This window comes from Rutidosis leptorrhynchoides, chromosome 1 (assembly GCF_046630445.1).
Source record: "Rutidosis leptorrhynchoides isolate AG116_Rl617_1_P2 chromosome 1, CSIRO_AGI_Rlap_v1, whole genome shotgun sequence".
Taxonomy (NCBI): Eukaryota; Viridiplantae; Streptophyta; class Magnoliopsida; order Asterales; family Asteraceae; genus Rutidosis; species Rutidosis leptorrhynchoides.
In genome coordinates, this window is record NC_092333.1 from 379,020,810 (window position 1) to 379,040,951 (window position 20,142).

Below are 20,142 nucleotides of genomic sequence, written 5' to 3' on the forward strand. Positions count from 1 at the left end.
GCCTAACAAACCCCATCCAAAGTACCGGATGCTTTAGTACTTCGAAATTTATATCATATCCGAAGGGTGTCCCGGAATGATGGGGATATTCTTATATATGCATCTTGTTAATGTCGGTTACCAGGTGTTCACCATATGAATGATTTTTATCTCTATGTATGGGATGTGTATTGAAATATGAAATCTTGTGGTCTATTGTTACGATTTGATATATATAGGTTAAACCTATAACTCACCAACATTTTTATTGACGTTTAAAGCATGTTTATTCTCAGCTGAATACTAAGAGCTTCCGCTGTTGCATACTAAAATAAGGACAAGATTTGGAGTCCATGTTTGTATGATATTGTGTAAAAACTGCATTCAAGAAACTGATTTCGATGTAACATATTTGTATTGTAAACCATTATGTAATGGTCGTGTGTAAACAGGATATTTTAGATTATCATTATTTGATAATCTACGTAAAGCTTTTTAAACCTTTATTTATGAAATAAAGGTTATGGTTTGTTTTAAAAATGAATGCAGTCTTTGAAAAACGTCTCATATAGAGGTCAAAACCTCGCAACGAAATCAATTAATATGGAACATTTTTAATCAATAAGAATGGGACATTTCAGTTGGTATCCGAGCGTTGGTCTTAGAGAACCAGAAAATTTGCATTAGTGTATCTTATCGAGTTTGTTAGGATGCATTAGTGAGTCTGGACTTCGACCGTGTTCTCTTTAAAAATGATTGCTTAACATTTTTGTTGGAAACTATATATTATTAACATGTATATATTATGTGATATATTAATCTCTTAACATGTTTGATATTGTGTGATAGATGTCTACCTCTAGCACAAATCCCATTGACTCACCTAATAATAAAGAAAGAGTCGAATATATATTGGACTGATTCACAAGTTCCCGAAGAAGAACCGGAAGAAGAATCAGAACCGGAAGAAGAATCAGAACCGGAAGAGGAGGAACCGGAGGAGGAAATAGAACCGGTGGGGGAAATAATAAAACGGTTAAGTAAAAGAAAATCCTCAACCAACCGACCAAGGTTAATTATGGTCAATGGTGTTTCCTCCAAGGTAACAAAATATTGGGAGGATTACCAATTCTCCGATGAATCGGATTCCGACGAGAATTCTGATGATGTTATAGAAATTACCCCAACTGAATGTAAAAAGGCAAAAGAAAATAATAAGGGAAAGGGCATAAAAATAGAGCAATCTAATTCCAACCCCGATGAACTTTATATGTATCGTCAACCCCCGAAGCCCTTAAGTTGTAACAATGACCCGGGAACCTCTAAACCACCAGGTTTTTCTAAACCGTTGTGGAAAACGACAGCTCGTATTAGGGTAACATCATATATCCCTAGAAACTTGGCAAAAAGAACCAAAACCGAAGAAGAAGAAATGAGCGAGTCGGAATAATATAGTTGTATTCGTTTGGTGTAATATATGTAATATAGTGTGCTTATGCTTTATGATATATGTAAAAATTGCTTGTATTAATAAGTATTTTTTTTTATGAATCTAACTCTTGTCTATTTTACAGTATAAAAACAAAAAATGGATAGACAACCCAATATTTTAAGAGACCTACCCGGAGACATGATCGATGAAATCTTGTCTAGAGTCGGTCAGAATTCTTCGGCACAACTATTTACGGCGAAATCAGTTTGTAAGACATTCGAAGAACGTTCCAAGAATGTCTTGGTTTATAAGAGACTTTCGTTCGAAAGATGGGGGATATAACATTGGGAAATCCATAAGTTACGATGTGTTTACTTTGACGCATATATTGCGGGGAACCCAAATGCTATTTTATGCAACGGGTTAAGAAATTATTTTGACTCAATGTATCCAAATATAGGACTTCGTGATTTAGAAAAAGCGGCTAACATGCAACATAAAGAAGCATGTTATGCTTACGGGTTAGTAATGTTCGCTTTTCACCAAAGTGAGAACAAGAACATCGGGCTACAACTATTAAACAAAATGTTCCCACAAGTGACGGAGTCGGTAATTGGGGTAAGAAATGAGGTTTTTAGGTTATTACGAGACAGTTGGTCATTACGTAACCCTCGTCCCTTTGACGACGTTACAACACGCTGTCTTATCAACGGCCATAATGGTTATGTTCCACAAGACCAAGGATGGGAAGTAGTCCTAGTAAAACCAGAATGCATGACTTGTTTCTGGACGTATGAATTACGTGTCTTTATTGCCTTTGCTGAACGACTTGTGTACTAGCTAGAATTATCTTCACAACTATCTTGTATCAAATTTATTGTGTGCTATATTTCATGCTTTATGTAAAATAAGCGGTATTGTAAGTTTGTAAAATATTGTATAAAAGTTTGAACGCGAAATATTATTATAATCAATTTTTCATATAGAATTGTAGTAGTTGAATTGTATATTAGCTACTAAGTATGAACTTAACGGATAGGTACTACTCGAATTTAAACTTATAAAACACTAATATGAAGAAAAAGCTTTTATAAATGAGTTCATATTATGCTACGAAATACTATTAACTACTCTTAATATTCCGTATGATTAACTTGTTCCATTTGACTATTTTGAAGGAAATGGCACCGACTACTCGACACACCGTGAATATGAATGAAGAGGAATTCCGTACTTTTCTTGCTTCAAACATAGTCGCAGTATAGGCTGCGCTGCATACCAACAATAACCTTGGATCTAGCAGTACAGGAAATCGTGTAGGATGCACCTACAAAGAATTCACTGCCTGCAAACCTTTGGAATTTGATGGAACCGAAGGACCGATCGGATTGAAACGGTGGACCGAGAAGGTCGAATCGGTGTTTGCCATAAGTAAGTGTACTGAAGAGGACAAAGTGAAGTACGCTACGCATACCTTCACAGGTTCTGCATTAACATGGTGGAATACCTATCTAGAGCAAGTGGGACAAGATGATGCGTACGCACTACCGTGGTCAGCATTCAAGCACTTGATGAACGAGAAGTACCGTCTCAGAACCGAGGTCAATAAGCTCAAGACAGAACTTAGAGGGTTACGAACTCAAGGATTTGATATTACCACGTACGAAAGACGATTCACAGAATTGTGCCTATTGTGTCCGGGAGCGTTCGAAGATGAGGAAGAGAAGATCGACGCGTTTGTGAAAGGATTACCGGAAAGAATCCAAGAAGATATAAGTTCACACGAACCCGCCTCCATACAACAGGCATGTAGAATGGCTCACAAACTAGTGAACCAGATTGAGGAAAGAATTAAAGAACAGATGCCTGAAGAGGCCAATGTGAAGCAAGTCAAAAGAAAGTGGGAGGAAAACGGTGATAAGAATCACCAATACAACAACAACATCAATTACAATAATAATCGCAACAATTATCCCAACAATCGCAACATCAATAAACGGCCCAACAACAACAACAACAACAACAACAACAGCAACTACAACAATCATCCCAACAACAATAACAACCGCAACAACAACAACAACAATCAGAAGCAGCTATACCAAAGGTGTGAAAAGTATCACTCGGGGTTCTGCACCAAATTTTGCAACAAGTGTAAAAGAAATGGTCATAGCGCGACGAAGTGTGAGGTCTACGGACCAGGGGTTAACAGAACGAAAGGAACAAATGGTGTCGGAACGAGTAATGGCGGAGCAAGTAGTGTCGGAGCAAGTTATGCCAATGTAGTTTGTTATAAATGTGGAAAATCGGGCCACATTATTAGAAATTGCCCGAACCAGGAGAACACGAATGGACAAGGCCGTGGAAGAGTTTTCAATATTAATGCGGCAGAGGCACAGGAAGACCCGGAGCTTGTTACGGGTACATTTCTTATTGACAATAAATCTGCTTACGTTTTATTTGATTCGAGTGCGGATAGAAGGTATATGAGTAGAGATTTTTGTGCTAAATTAAGTTGTCCATTGACGCCGTTGGATAGTAAATTTTTACTCGAATTAGCAAACGGTAAATTAATTTCAGCAGATAATATATGCCGGAATCGAGAAATTAAACTGGGTAGCGATATATTTAAGATTGATTTGATACCAGTAGAGTTATGGAGTTTTGATGTAATAGTTGGCATGGACTGGCTGAAGAAGGTGAAAGCAGAGATCGTATGTTATAAAAATGCAATTCGCATTGTACGAGAAGAAGGAGAACCCTTAATGGTGTACGGAGAAAAGGGCAACATGAAGCTACATCTTATTAGTAATTTGAAGGCACAAAAACTAATAAGAAAAGGTTGCTATGATGTTCTAGCACACGTCAAGAAAGTACAAACTAAAGAAAAGAGCATCAATGATGTTCCCGTCGCAAAAGAATTTCCCGATGTATTTCCGAAAGAATTACCGGGACTACCTCCACATCGATCTGTTGAATTTCAAATAGATCTTGTACCAGGAGCTGCACCAATAGCTCGTGCTCCTTATAGACTCGCACCCAGCAAGATGAAAGAACTGCAAAGCCAACTGCAAGAACTATTAGAACGTGTTTTCATTCGACCAAGCACATCACCATGGGGAGCTCCTGTTTTGTTTGTCAAGAAGAAGGATGGTACATTTAGGTTGTGTATTGACTACAGAGAGTTGAACAAACTTACCATCAAAAACCGTTATCCACTGCCGAGAATTGACGACTTATTTGATCAACTACAAGGCTCGTCGGTTTATTCGAAGATCGATTTACGTTCTGGATATCATCAAATGCGAGTAAAGGAGGATGATATTCCAAAAACTGCTTTTAGGACGCGTTATGGTCATTACGAGTTTATGGTTATGCCGTTTGGATTGACTAACGCACCAGCTGTGTTCATGAACCTTATGAACCGAGTGTGTGGGCCATATCTTGACAAGTTTGTCATTGTTTTCATCGATGACATACTTATTTACTCAAAGAATGATCAAGAGCACGAAGAACATTTGAGAAAAGTGCTAGAAGTATTGAGGAAAGAAAAACTGTACGCTAAGTTTTCAAAGTGTGCATTTTGGTTGGAAGAAGTTCAATTCCTCGGTCACATAGTGAACAAAGAAGGTATCCAGGTGGACCCGGCAAAGATCGACACCGTTGAAAAGTGGGAAACCCCAAAAACTCCGAAGCATATACGTCAATTTTTAGGATTGGCTGGTTACTACAGAAGATTCGTCCAAGATTTCTCCAAAATAGCAAAACCCTTGACTTCATTAACGCATAAAGGGAAGAAATTTGAATGGAAGGATGAACAAGAGAAGGCGTTTCAATTATTAAAGAAAAAGCTAACTACGGCACCTATATTGTCACTGCCTGAAGGGAATGATGATTTTATGATTTATTGTGACGCATCAAAGCAAGGTCTCGGTTGTGTATTAATGCAACGGACGAAGGTGATTGCTTATGCGTCTAGACAATTGAAGATTCGCGAGCAAAATTATACGACGCATGATTTGAAATTATGTGCGGTTGTTTTTGCATTAAAGACTTGGAAGCACTACTTATATGGGGTCAAAAGTATTATATATACCGACCACAAAAGTCTTCAACACATATTTAATCTGAAACAACTGAATATGAGGCAGCGTAGGTGGATTGAATTGTTGAATGATTACGACTTTGAGATTCGTTACCACCCGGGGAAGGCAAGTGTGGTAGCCGACGTCTTGAGCAGAAAGGACAGAGAACCCATTCGAGTAAAATCTGTGAATATAATGATTCACACTAACCTTACTACTCAAATAAAGGAGGCGCAACAAGGAGTTTTAAAAGAGGGAAATTTAAAGGATGAAATACCCAAAGGATCAGAGAAGCATCTTAATATTCGGGAAGACGGAACCCGGTATAGGGCTGAAAGAATTTGGGTACCAAAATTTGGAGATATGAGAGAAATGGTACTTAGAGAAGCTCATAAAACCAGATACTCAATACATCCTGGAACGGGGAAGATGTACAAGGATCTTAAGAAACATTTTTGGTGGCCAGGTATGAAAGCCGATATTGCTAAATATGTAGGAGAATGTTTGACGTGTTCTAAGGTCAAAGCTAAGCATCAGAAACCATCAGGTCTACTTCAACAACCCGAAATCCCGGAATGGAAATGGGAAAACATTACCATGGATTTCATCACTAAATTGCCAAGGACTGCAAGTGGTTTTGATACTATTTGGGTAATAGTTGATCGTCTCACCAAATCAGCACACTTCCTGCCAATAAGAGAAGATGACAAGATGGAGAAGTTAGCACGACTGTATTTGAAGGAAGTCGTCTCCAAACATGGAATACCAATCTCTATTATCTCTGATAGGGATGGCAGATTTATTTCAAGATTCTGGCAGACATTACAGCAAGCATTAGGAACTCGTCTAGACATGAGTACTGCCTATCATCCACAAACTGATGGGCAGAGCGAAAGGACGATACAAATGCTTGAAGACATGCTACGAGCATGTGTTATTGATTTCGGAAACAGTTGGGATCAACATCTACCGTTAGCAGAATTTTCCTACCACAACAGCTACCATTCAAGCATTGAGATGGCGCCGTTTGAAGCACTTTATGGTAGAAAGTGCAGGTCTCCGATTTGTTGGAGTGAAGTGGGGGATAGATAGATTACGGGTCAGGAGATAATACAAAAACTACCGAGAAAATCATCCAAATTCAACAAAGATTGAAAACCGCCCAGAGTCGACAAAAGAGCTACGCGGACAGTAAAAGAAAAGATATAGAGTTTGAAATTGGAGAAATGGTCATGCTTAAGGTTTCACCTTGGAAAGGCGTTGTTCGATTTGGTAAACGAGGGAAACTAAATCCAAGGTACATTGGACCATTCAAGATTATAGATCGTGTCGAACCAGTAGCTTACCAACTGGAGCTACCTCAATAACTCGCAGCTGTACATAACACTTTCCACGTGTAAAATTTGAAGAAATGTTTTGCTAAAGAAGATCTCACTATTCCATTGGACGAAATCCAAATCAATGAAAAACTTCAATTCATTGAAGAACCCGTCGAAATAATGGATCGTGAGGTTAAGAGACTTAAACAAAATAAGATACCGATTGTTAAGGTTCGATGGAATGCTCGTAGAGGACCCAAGTTCACCTGGGAGCGTGAAGATCAGATGAATAAGAAATACCCGCATTTATTTCCAGAAGATACGTCAACACCTCCAACTGCTTAAAATTTCGGGACGAAATTTATTTAACGGGTAGGTACTGTAGTGACCCGAACTTTTCCATGTTTATATATATATTAAATGAAATTGTTATTTACATGATTAAGTGTTTCCAACATGTTAAGCAATCAAACTTGTTAAGACTTGATTAATTGAAATAGGTTTCATATAGACAATTGACCACCCAAGTTGACCGGTGATTCACGAACGTTAAAACTTGTAAAAACTATACGATGACATATATATGGTTATATATATAGTTAACATGATTTTATTATAAGTATGTATCTCATTAGGTATTTTAACAATGAGTTATATACATAAAAATGAGACTATTAATTTAAGAAACTCGAAAACGATATATATAACGTTTATCGTTATAACAACGTCTTACTAGGTACATATGAATCATATTAAGATATTGATACACTTGGTTAATTATGTTAAATGATAAGTAAATATATTATTAAGTGTATTAACAATGAAATACATATGTAAAAATAAGACTACTAACTTAATGATTTCGAAACGAGACATATATGTAACGATTATCGTTGTAACGACATTTAACTGTATATATATCATACTAAGATATATTATATATAATAATATCATGATAATATAACAATTTAACATCTCATTTGTTATAATAAACAATGGGTTAACAACATTCAACAAGATCGTTAACCTAAAGGTTTCAAAACAACATTTACATGTAACGACTAACGATGACTTAACGACTCAGTTAAAATGTATATACATGTAGTGTTTTAATATGTATTCATACACTTTTGAAAGACTTCAAGACACTTATCAAAATACTTCTACTTAACAAAAATGCTTACAATTACATCCTCGTTCAGTTTCATCAACAATTCTACTCGTATGCACCCGTATTCGTACTCGTACAATACACAGCTTTTAGATGTATGTACTATTGGTATATACACTCCAATGATTAGCTCTTAGCAGCCCATGTGAGTCACCTAACACATGAGGGAACCATCATTTGGAAACTAGCATGAAATATCTCATAAAATTACAAAAATATGAGTAATCATTCATGACTTATTTACATGAAAACAAAATTACATATCCTTTATATCTAATCGATACACCAACGACCAAAAACACCTACAAACACTTTAATTCTTCAATTTTCTTCATCTAATAGATCTCTCTCAAGTTCTATCTTCAAGTTCTAAGTGTTCTTCATAAATTCCAAAAGTTCTAGTTTCATAAAATCAAGAATACTTCCAAGATTGCAAGTTTACTTCCAAGTTTTCTAAATCCATTTCAAGTAATCATCCAAGATCAAGAAACCTTTGTTACTTATAGTAGGTTATCTTTCTAATACAAGGTAATAATCATATTCAAACTTTAATTCAATTTCTCTAACTATAACAATCTTATTTAGAGTGGAAATCTTACTTGAAATTGTTTTCGTGTCATGATTCTGCTTCAAGAACTTTCAAGTCATCCAAGGATCCTTTGAAGCTAGATCCATTTTTCTCATTTCTAGTAGGTTTATCCAAGGAACTTGATGTAGTAATGATGTTAATAACATCATTCGATTCATACATATAAAGCTATCTTATTCAAAGGTTTAAACTTGTAATCACTAGAACATAGTTTAGTTAATTCTAAACTTGTTCGCAAATAAAAGTTAATCCTTCTAACTTGACTTTTAAAATAAACTAAACACATGTTCTATATCTATATGATATGCTAACTTAATGATTTAAAACCTGGAAACACGAAAAACACCGTAAAACCGGATTTACGCCGTTGTAGTAACACCGCGGGCTGTTTTGGGTTAGTTAATTAAAAACTATGATAAACTTTGATTTAAAAGTTGTTATTCTGGGAAAATGATTTTTATTATGAACATGAAACTATATACAAAAATTATGGTTAAACTCAAAGTGGAAGTATGTTTTCTAAAATGGTCATCTAGACGTCGTTCTTTCGACTGAAATGACTACCTTTACAAAAACGACTTGTAACTTATTTTTCCGACTATAAACCTATACTTTTTCTGTTTAGATTCATAAAATAGAGTTCAATATGAAACCATAGCAATTTTATTCACTCAAAACGGATTTAAAATGAAGAAGTTATGGGTAAAACAAGATTGGATAATTTTTCTCATTTTAGCTACGTGAAAATTGGTAACAAATCTATTCCAACCATAACTTAATCAACTTGTATTGTATATTATGTAATCTTGAGATACAATAGACACGTATACAATGTTTTGACCTATCATGTCGACACATCTATATATATTTCGGAACAACCATAGACACTCTATATGTGAATGTTGGAGTTAGCTATACAGGGTTGAGGTTGATTCCAAAATATATATAGTTTGAGTTGTGATCAATACTGAGATACGTATACACTGGGTCGTGGATTGATCCAAGATAATATTTATCGATTTATTTATGTACATCTAACTGTGGACAACTAGTTGTAGGTTACTAACGAGGACAGCTGACTTAATAAACTTAAAACATCAAAATATATTAAAAGTGTTGTAAATATATTTTGAACATACTTTGATATATATGTATATATTGTTATAGATTCGTGAATCAACCAGTGGCCAAGTCTTACTTCCCGACGAAGTAAAAATCTGTGAAACTGAGTTATAGTCCCACTTTTAAAATCTAATATTTTTGGGATGAGAATACATGCAGGTTTTATAAATGATTTACAAAATAGACACAAGTACGTGAAACTACATTCTATGGTTGAATTATCAAAATCGAATATGCCCCTTTTTATTAAGTCTGGTAATCTAAGAATTAGGGAACAGACACCCTAATTGACGCGAATCCTAAAGATAGATCTATTGGGCCTAACAAACCCCATCCAAAGTTTATATCATATCCGAAGGGTGTCCTGGAATGATGGGGATATTCTTATATATGCATCTTGTTAATGTCGGTTACCAGGTGTTCACCATATGAATGATTTTTATCTCTATGTATGGGATGTGTAATGAAATATGAAATCTTGTGGTCTATTGTTACGATTTGATATGTATAGGTTAAACCTATAACTCACCAACATTTTTGTTGACGTTTAAAGCATGTTTATTCTCAGGTGAATACTAAGAGCTTCCGCTGTTGCATACTAAAATAAGGACAAGATTTGGAGTCCATGTTTGTAAGATATTGTGTAAAAACTGCATTCAAGAAACTGATTTCGATGTAACATATTTGTATTGTAAACCATTATGTAATAGTCGTGTGTAAACAGGATATTTTAGATTATCATTATTTGATAATCTACGTAAAGCTTTTTAAACCTTTATTTATGAAATAAAGGTTATGGTTTGTTTTAAAAATGAATGCAGTCTTTGAAAAACGTCTCATATAGAGGTCAAAACCTCGCAACGAAATCAATTAATATGGAACGTTTTTAATCAATAAGAACGGGACATTTAATTAAACACCCTCGCCTGGTGCTCTGCATGTTCCGGGGTATGTCGGACCGGTAGCATTTGCATCTCTGTTAGCCATACATGTGCTACAAAATAGCTCACACAAAAACTTACTGGATAACTGGTTAGCTCAACACAACTAATGTACACGTATCCCTGCATTCACTTTTCCCCCACCCACAAAAATGTTTGAATCCACTCAAGGTTTGAGAACAAGATACACGCATGTACTTGCTGTCAAACCTATGCTCTGATACCAACTTGTAACACCGGCCATTTTTTTATAACACAGCGGAAGACATTTGATTACCAAACACGACATCATTATTCATAATTATAGAAAACCACGTAATGAAGTTTAACTTTCTCAAACAGTGTTACGTTATTACAAACACGGTTACAATTGTCCACATCAGAGTTACTAGTCAAACATGTCTTCAACCTTACAACCCGATCCCATCAGCAGTATCTAAAACCTGCAGGGGGAGGAATGTGGGGGATTAGCACACCACTAAGTGAATGGAATCTATCTACAGATTAAGCTTAAGCAATCCATCATACAACAAACAACTAACATGCTTACAACCAACAAGCATACAAATAAGGACAATATAAGGATCAGCGGCTTGTACGGACACACGACCCTAGCTGATAGGGCTAGGATCTACTGAGAGTCCTTCCTACCAAGTCTCTGCATAACTATCCAAACGCAACACATGTATTCTTCTATGCGATACTAAACAGACTGTAGGACTTGGACTCAACCTAGCCTAGCCTCGGTTGACCTTATATGAACCCGATCTTGCCTAGCCTCGGTGAGTTCCCAACTTTGCCTAGCTTCAGTTGGCATCAACACAACGCGCATATACAACATATAAATCACATAGCATGCAACTATCTACTAGCATGGCAATCACTATACAAGGTAATCAGAGTAATCTGCAGTAGCATGATTTGCTACTTAAACTCTATCCGAAGATAGACCCACTTACCAATTACCAGCAATGGCTCAGATTCTGACTACTAAGCTTTCTGCTTATCTTTTTCATCTGACAATAGACATAACACAGTCAGTAATCATGTCTTGATATAAATCCAAAAATAAGACAATAAAACTATAGATTAACGCTTAAACACTTAACAACTGGTCTGCTAAACTGTACGAGTAACACCCTCACTCGCACGTTTGAGAACACTCAACCGTATAGTTGACAACTTACGCGTACATTTGATCTATGACTGAACACCCATTAATGAATCAAATGATCCGTAAGGTTCACCAGATGAGTGACCAGTGACTCGTACGAGACACATCTCAACCGTAAATATCATTTTAACCAAAACAATAGTTCTCCTTAACCACTCACTTGCACAGTTCATAACACGGTTGACCACCCTAACCGTACGAGTGAAGCTCACTCGTGCGAGTGATGAAGAACAGTAGCAGCAATTATTTAGATTGGTTTTAACCTAAAATGTACATCATAAGCATCAATACATATAGTAAACAACACTTACAATTAAGTATTCAATATAAGATAAGTCTACATCATGACCGTCATCAATAACAACATTCACATGTGTGCAAAACAAGACATATACCCTAAAACCCCTTTTTGTGAGCAAAATAAATTTGATCCAACTTCTTAAAACCTTATCATTGGAAAGTAGACCTCAAGATGATTCCAATGATAGTTTATTCATCGAAAACGGAGTTACGGTTTGAAAGTTATGCCCTTTTCAATTTTACGAAAAGTTGACTAGTGCTCAACCGCGTGGTTGAGCCCTCAACCGTACGGTTGAGCCCTCAACTATGTGCTCAACCATGTGGTTGAGCTGTCAAAAGTGTGGGAGCAGATGAACAGCTCCAGCTCGCTGTTTTTTTTTTGCGTTTTTGACCCCAAATCATGATTTTTGCAAGTTCTAACACCAAAACCACATCAAAAACATCATATAAACTATATATAAGCTATTTCTAATAACAATTGAGCATAACAAACAAATTTCATGAAGATTCAAGCTCATGATCACACTTTTGCTCAAGAACATAAAAACCCAAATTACACAAGATTTAAGCAATGATTCAAGCATGCTAACCTGGTTTGATGATCACAAAGATGATACAAATCAATCCTTAAAGCCTTACAATCCAATTTAAGACTTGAATCAATTAGGGTTTGTGAAGGGGATGAAGTTAGGTACGCGACTAGTTCTTGACAAAATTAAGAAATTAATGGAAGTATTCATGTTTAGACACTTAAGTGGGTTATAAACCCATATCCCACAACACACAGGTATTTATCAGTTATCTAATATCTTTCGTACTTAATTTGGCAACCCTAACGGAGTCCAAACTTAACAAACGAACCTATTATGTGACCCTTGTCACAAACTGGTCTTAACCACATAGAAAATTAATAATAAACATATTATTAAAATAAAAGCATATAATCAAGCACACTTAAACCTAAGGGTAAAATAGTCTTCTTACATCTAGCCTAGGTTTCAGTCTGTTACACTACATCTCAATGCTCCACGATCACATCTACAAAGAAGAGCGAGAACGAGAAGAAAACTCAGTAGTTCTGATCAAGCATATTTCCACCGAATACTAGAGATACGCTTGAGTGCAATAGAGGAGAATTTGTTATATATAGCAGCGTTAACCTCCGGTCCGGTTACCATGATAACCCTAGCCGAGATGATGAGTTCGGGAGGGTGGTTATGGCTGTTTTAGGGGAAAACCCTACACTTATGTAGGTAAAACCCTAGAGGGGAGAGGAGAGCATTTTAGCTTCAGAATGTGTGTTGCTATGGTAGAAGTCCCGCTCTTTATTTATAGAGGCATATTTAGGGTTTTAAGGGAAAAGGCTAATGGACCGCTAATAGGCCAGGCTCAAGCATAAGACCCTATATTAGCCCGATGCGCTATGCGTATCATTAAGTCCCCCAAGTTCGGTATGATATATTGCAAATGTATCATATCGAAGTTATTATATATGCCACCGCATGTAATTTGAAAGAACTGTCACATTTAATAAAGTTACAATAAGCATTTGATGCGCATCTTGTGCGCCAAGTAATGATGTGTAATGAGCATCTATTGCGCCAAATGACACCGTGACTATGACAGCTCCCATGTTGAACACCTATACTTATGAATGATATACTTTAGGTGTGATTTAGACAATTATGTCTATGCGGGAAAATTACGAAACATAAACCCAATATATTAATGCCGATAAAGTATACTAATAGTATATTAGTATATTGCTACTCCCCCAGTTCAAGATAACTAAAGTATTTAGTTGTGTTGAACTATGATAATGGCCATGAGCATTGTGCGATCATGGTTTTACAAAGTACTGCCATGTGTCATGGTCTTACGCGTAACGGCCAAGGGCATTTAGCGACCAAAGACTGATGAAAATATGCCATGAGTGCCTACGCAACCATGGTCTTAGTGAAGATATGCCATGGGCGCGCTTACATGACCGTGGACTTAGTAAAGAGTGGTCCATAGCACGAAGTCATGGTCTACTCATAAAACGTTTTATCGTAAAGTAAGGCTTTCCTGAAGCAAACATTGTTCGGAATTTCCGTTTGTGTTCAAGACATCTCGCTAGTGACTTTGAGTTTTGAATCTCAAGGCCACGTCGAGGCTTCTCCAGCTATTCGCATAGGAGCCTTCTTGATGCAACAATGCGATAAATCGGAGATCGATGTTGCATTCAAGGCATCTCTGACTTTCAAGCTTCGTACTCAGTCATTTCGAGGCATCCCAACCAAAATGTGAGGGGTAGTTAATTGTGCGGGAAAAATGCCACAATTTGCGAATATTTACGCAGGAAAACTAATGTCTTTTTTATTTTTGATAGTATTTTTATGTGCGCGTCGTTATTCTGCATTTAGTGTTTATTTTGACATATGCTCGAGCAAAGAAACAACTTAGTTCCTTAATATTTGCAAAATAGCAAATTAAAAAGCCAGCTTTCATTGTTTGCACAATAATGTAGAATAAATGTTATGCTGCATGACCAGAGCGACCCCTCTATGTCTGACATAATCTTTTTATTCTTGCGGTAACAATCCAATGTTGTCCGTAGAGAGCAAGCTAATGCTCTAAATATTATACTCTTGACTTTTATAAATTTCTTATAAGTGTTTACACGTATTGACAATCCAATGTCGAATCCGTCTATATAAGCAATCCAATGCTTATCTAAAGAGTCTTCCATCCAATCTAATGCCCGTGATATTGACAAGTAACCAAACTTGTATTTTATAGTCATGACTTTGAAGATCTCTATCCTGCGTAGTGTACAATCGTTTGAAACAAACTAATGTTTTACTATTGTCACCATTATTTATAGTTTTAGTAGCGAAACTAAACTATGCCACTTCGGATTCGGAGCGTTCCATGTGCAGCGGTGTGTGCAATCAACATACTCTTAATGTTTATAGTGTTTTAGATGCACTAAATAAGAAACACTTAGTTTGCAGAGGGTGGATCAGTTCCCTCGATAAATGTGTTTTCTTTACGGGCTTAACCGCGAAAACAATATATGTGATGTGTATGCGAGTCTATACTACCTGTTTAAAGGATTTTTGGCATGCAACCGCTAATCACTAAAAGGAAAATAATCCTTTCTAATAGTTATGCTCATATCATGGTAGCCCCCATTTCAATAGTACTAAACTACTTAGTGGTGTTGAAATCTAGAATGAAACTTAAAACCACTTTTAGATGGGAAGTGCAAAAACACGCATGCGATCGTGAGCAAATAAAATCATCTCATGGACTCACTCAATGCTACTATGAGATTATAATAAGTGTGCATGGTCTTACGCGTTGCAGCCATTGATTTATTAAATATGCCATGGGCGCGCTTACGCGACCATGGTATTTAAGTAATTGTCCATGGACTTACGCATTGCGGCCATGGACTTAATAAATATGCCATGGGAGCGCTTACGCGACCATGGTCTTTAAATAATTATCCATGGACTTTCGCATTGCGGCCATGGACTTAATAAATATGCCATGGGCACGCTTACGCGACCATGGTCTTTAAGTAACATTACGTATATACCCATGCGTAACACCGGCCATTTTTTGTTTTTTAAAACATAGCGGAAGTTTTTCTTAGTAATATCACAACCATAATTACATTAGTACAAAAACCATTTAATTAAGTTTACTTTAACAAACGGTGTTACGTTATTACAAACACGGTTACAATTGTCCACATCAGAGTTACAAGTCAAACATATCTTCTACATCATGTTCCAGTCCCATCAACAGTAGCTAAACTTGCAGGGGAGGAATGTGGGGGATTAGCGCACCGCTAAGTGAATGGAATCTATCTACAGTTTAAGCTTAAGCAATCCATCATACAACAATAAGCTAACATGCTTACAACCAACAAGCATACAAACAAAGACAATATGAGGATCGGCGGCTTGTACGGGCACACGACCTAGCTGATCAGGCTAGCATCTACCGATAGTCCTTTCTACTGAATTAATCACCCATCAGCAGATTGAGACCCAACCTCCCTTGGAACGGTTGACCTCACACGGACTGCAACCTCCCTGGTAACAGTTGCGAATCCCCAACCTCCCTAGGAATAGCTGGTCTCAAGCACAGTGCACATATACAACATATTAATCACATAACATACAACTATCCAACTAGCATGGCAATCACTACACTGCACAGGGTAATCAGAGTAATCCACAGTAGCATGATTTGCTTTTTAAACTCTATCCGAAATAGACCCACTCACCAAATACCAGCAACTGAAGATTCTCGAAGGTCTAATCTTTCTGAGTCTTCTCTTTCTCTTTTCCACCTGAGAATAGACATAACACAATAAGTAATCATGTATTGATATTAAATCAACAACAAGACAATAACATCAATAAACAAGCACTTGAACACTTAATCAATCTGAACTGTCAACTGTACGAGTGACACTCATCCGCACGTCTGAGAAACCTCAACCCGAGCAGTTGACACCTCACTCGTACATTTGGTCCTTGGCCAAATATCCAATTAGACAACATTAGATTCGTACGGTTGACCACACGAGTGACGTATGACTTGTACGAGTTACATCTCAATTGTACGATCCAACTAGAAAATATAACAGTTCAAGTAACCACTCACTCGTGCGGTTCACCATGCGGTTGACCGCCTCAACCGTACATGTGAAAGTTCACTCGTACGGGTGGAGAAAGAACAGCAACAACAGCTGTTATGATGGTTTTTTAACCCAAAACCACCCTAAGTCATAATATCAGGTTCTAAACCACATCATAAAATCATATTATCGTTAATTGATAAGTATATATCATAATCTCCATCAATAGTGACATATAAATGCATGTTATGAAAGACATACGCACTAAAACCTCTTTTTATGACCCAGAAAAAATATGATATATCTTATAAAAAGTTTATCATTGAATTGGATTCTTCATTACGATTCCAACGGTATTTGATTCATAAAAAACGGAGTTACGGTGTGAAAGTTATGACCAAAACAAGTTTTACCAAAAAGCTGATCTACTCAACCGCATGACTGAGAACTCAACCGTACGAGTGAGCCCGTCAACTGGGTGGTTGTGCCCTCAACTGCGTGGTTGAGCTGTCAAAAGTGTGGGAGCCGATGAACAGCTCCAGCTCTCTGTTTTTCTCGTTTTTGAGACCAAATCTTGATTTTTGCTTGTTCTGGTCACAAAACTCACTTACAAACTTCATATAACAACTATATAACATATATCTAACATCAATTAAGCATAACTAACACAAATCATGAAGATTTAAGCTTAAAATCACACTTTTTATTCAAGAACACAAAATCCCATTTAATAAGAATCAAAGTAAGGATTCAAGTAAACAAACCTAATTTGATGATCACAGGGATGAAAGAAATCAGATTCTAAAGCTTCTAAATCCAGTTCAAGTCTTGAATCAATTAGGGTTTCAAGGTGAAAGAGTTTAGGTACGGTTTGTGTGTTTTCTCAATTAGGGAAAATGATTAAAAAGTGTCCAGAACATACATATAAATGGGTTATAAACCCATAACTCATAACACGCGGGTATTTATCAATTATCTGATATCTTTCGTACTTAGTTTGGCAACCCTAACGAAGCCCAAACTCAACAAACAAACATATTCTGTGACCCTTGTCACAAACTGGTCTTAACCACATAGCCAATTAATAATAAACTTATTATTAAAATAAAAGCATATAATCAAACAAAAATAAACCTAAAGGCAAAATACTCATCTTACGTCTAGCCCAGGTTTCCGTCTGTTACAAATCTACCCTCCTTAAAGAGATTCCGTCCTCAGAATCTAGTCAATCATAAACACAAGGTTCCAAGTTAATAAACCTTACACCATTGGTCACTCCAGGAACTAGATCAAAACGCATTTTATTGCCACGAAACTACCTAATTAGGTTCACTACTCGACGAGTCTTCTCATATGGCAACTTATCATCGAAATTTATCAAATTGAACTCTTATTGTCACCGAGTCAAACACCAACTTTTCAATTACGATTACCATCAAATGGTCAATTCTGACATAAGTTAGTCCACTATTTCCATTTACCCAACACAACAGTCAGACAATCTATCACACGATTGCCTACAGTATCACACTCGTCCTTTTCAGAAGTAACCACATACCAACAATCAGACGTATACCAAAAAATTGCGTAAGTCATTTTCAATCTGAGTGTTTAAGTTAAAAGGATAACGATCCATCAGTTCTACTTTTGCACCATTTCAACATGAGACAACTCATAAACAATATGTTGACCCGTCATCGATCTAATAAATTTCCACAAAGTGAGTAATATCAAGTTTCTATTTACCTACTAAATTCTAGAAACATAGGTAACTGTCCATTATTTAGCCCATCAATTTATAACAACAATCTGGTTCTATGGTGTTTTATGAAAAGTCCACGTCAAAACTGACATTGCACACCAATTCTCGTAGATACCATCGGTAATCCACCTTTAAACCATCTAACCAAACCATTCAGCCAGGTTCTCGAGATTACCCATAAGATGACTCCATCAAATTTTCCAATTCTGTCGTTCCATGTCATCAATCTGTTGCCATCGTCTCACATGAAAACACAATATCAACACTAATTTCCTCACAATAGCAGTACTAATTTCATTGAAATTACCCAAATCTATAATCAAATACCCATTCTCAACCCGGTATTTAAGAAATTTCTCATACTCCTAGCAACAATGTCGTTACTTACCAGATGTTCGATCAGCTAAAACATGTCTTTGATCATACCGTCAATAGTAAGAATTATTACAAACACAAATTTTAAATCACTTTTAACCATACAGTTAATGGTTTCTGATAGCGGACATCTACTAATATTACCATGGTACAAATATCAACACGTTATTTCCATCAAATAACATCGATACACGAATTTGACACCACCCACTCAGCTTTTGTAAAGTCATCACTTAGTTAAAACTCCATCAGCACTCGCAATTTAACCCTGATTAACCAATAATAAATCAACATCTAGATCTAACACTACGAACGTTACCATGTCTGAAAGGTTAACTTCCTGTCAAGTTCTTCAGGAAATCGTAATAAATCGGCATTAAGGGAAATTCCACAAATAATCATATGTCATATCTCATCATGTTTCCCTCGAGAAGATAATATTGATCTCAATGTAACTCAAAATTTTCAACCTATTGAAACAATGTTTTCCAATCAATATATCCAATCCCACCTAGTCACAACATACAACACTGTCAATTAACATTAGATCCATCAACCTACTATATCTTCTCCGACTTTTGAAACTACTATATGATTCACTACAATATATTTTCGTTGGCCAGACGCAATACATTATCTCAAATCATACTTTCATTTCAAATATCTCAGAGCAAGATCCTAATCATGTTTAACAGTCTATCCATTACTACGTTCATGAGTCATTGTTAGTTACAACCTACTAACAAGCAATTCCAAAGAACACAAGGTTGACAAACCTATACTTTAACACACAATTACATTACTTACTGAATGTCGACACATCAATCACTATCACACCGTTCTAAGTTCATACTGAAAATCCCACTCTATTGCGTCTTACAACCTAATGTTTTACTGAACCACGAAGTATTTCGAGGTTAAGTATATAAGTCAGATTTCTAATTCAACTCTATCAATAAACCAGTTCTGATAACATCTGACAGTTTCCAAGAACTCACCGTCTTAACATCACATTTAGCTATACAACACTGGAAGAGTCAATATTTGTTTCAAGTTCCACCTAAAGTCACATCTTTCTTTGGTTAACTCTAACAATGAATTGGTCACGCTGACAACATATGACAATTTGTAAGAGCTCTTAGTTCAAAACATAATTAACCCATAAAAAGATACTATCTCAAAATAGGTTCAATTATTATTCGCAGACACACACTCACATCAATAATTCCATGATCGTTGAACCTAAATCTTAGT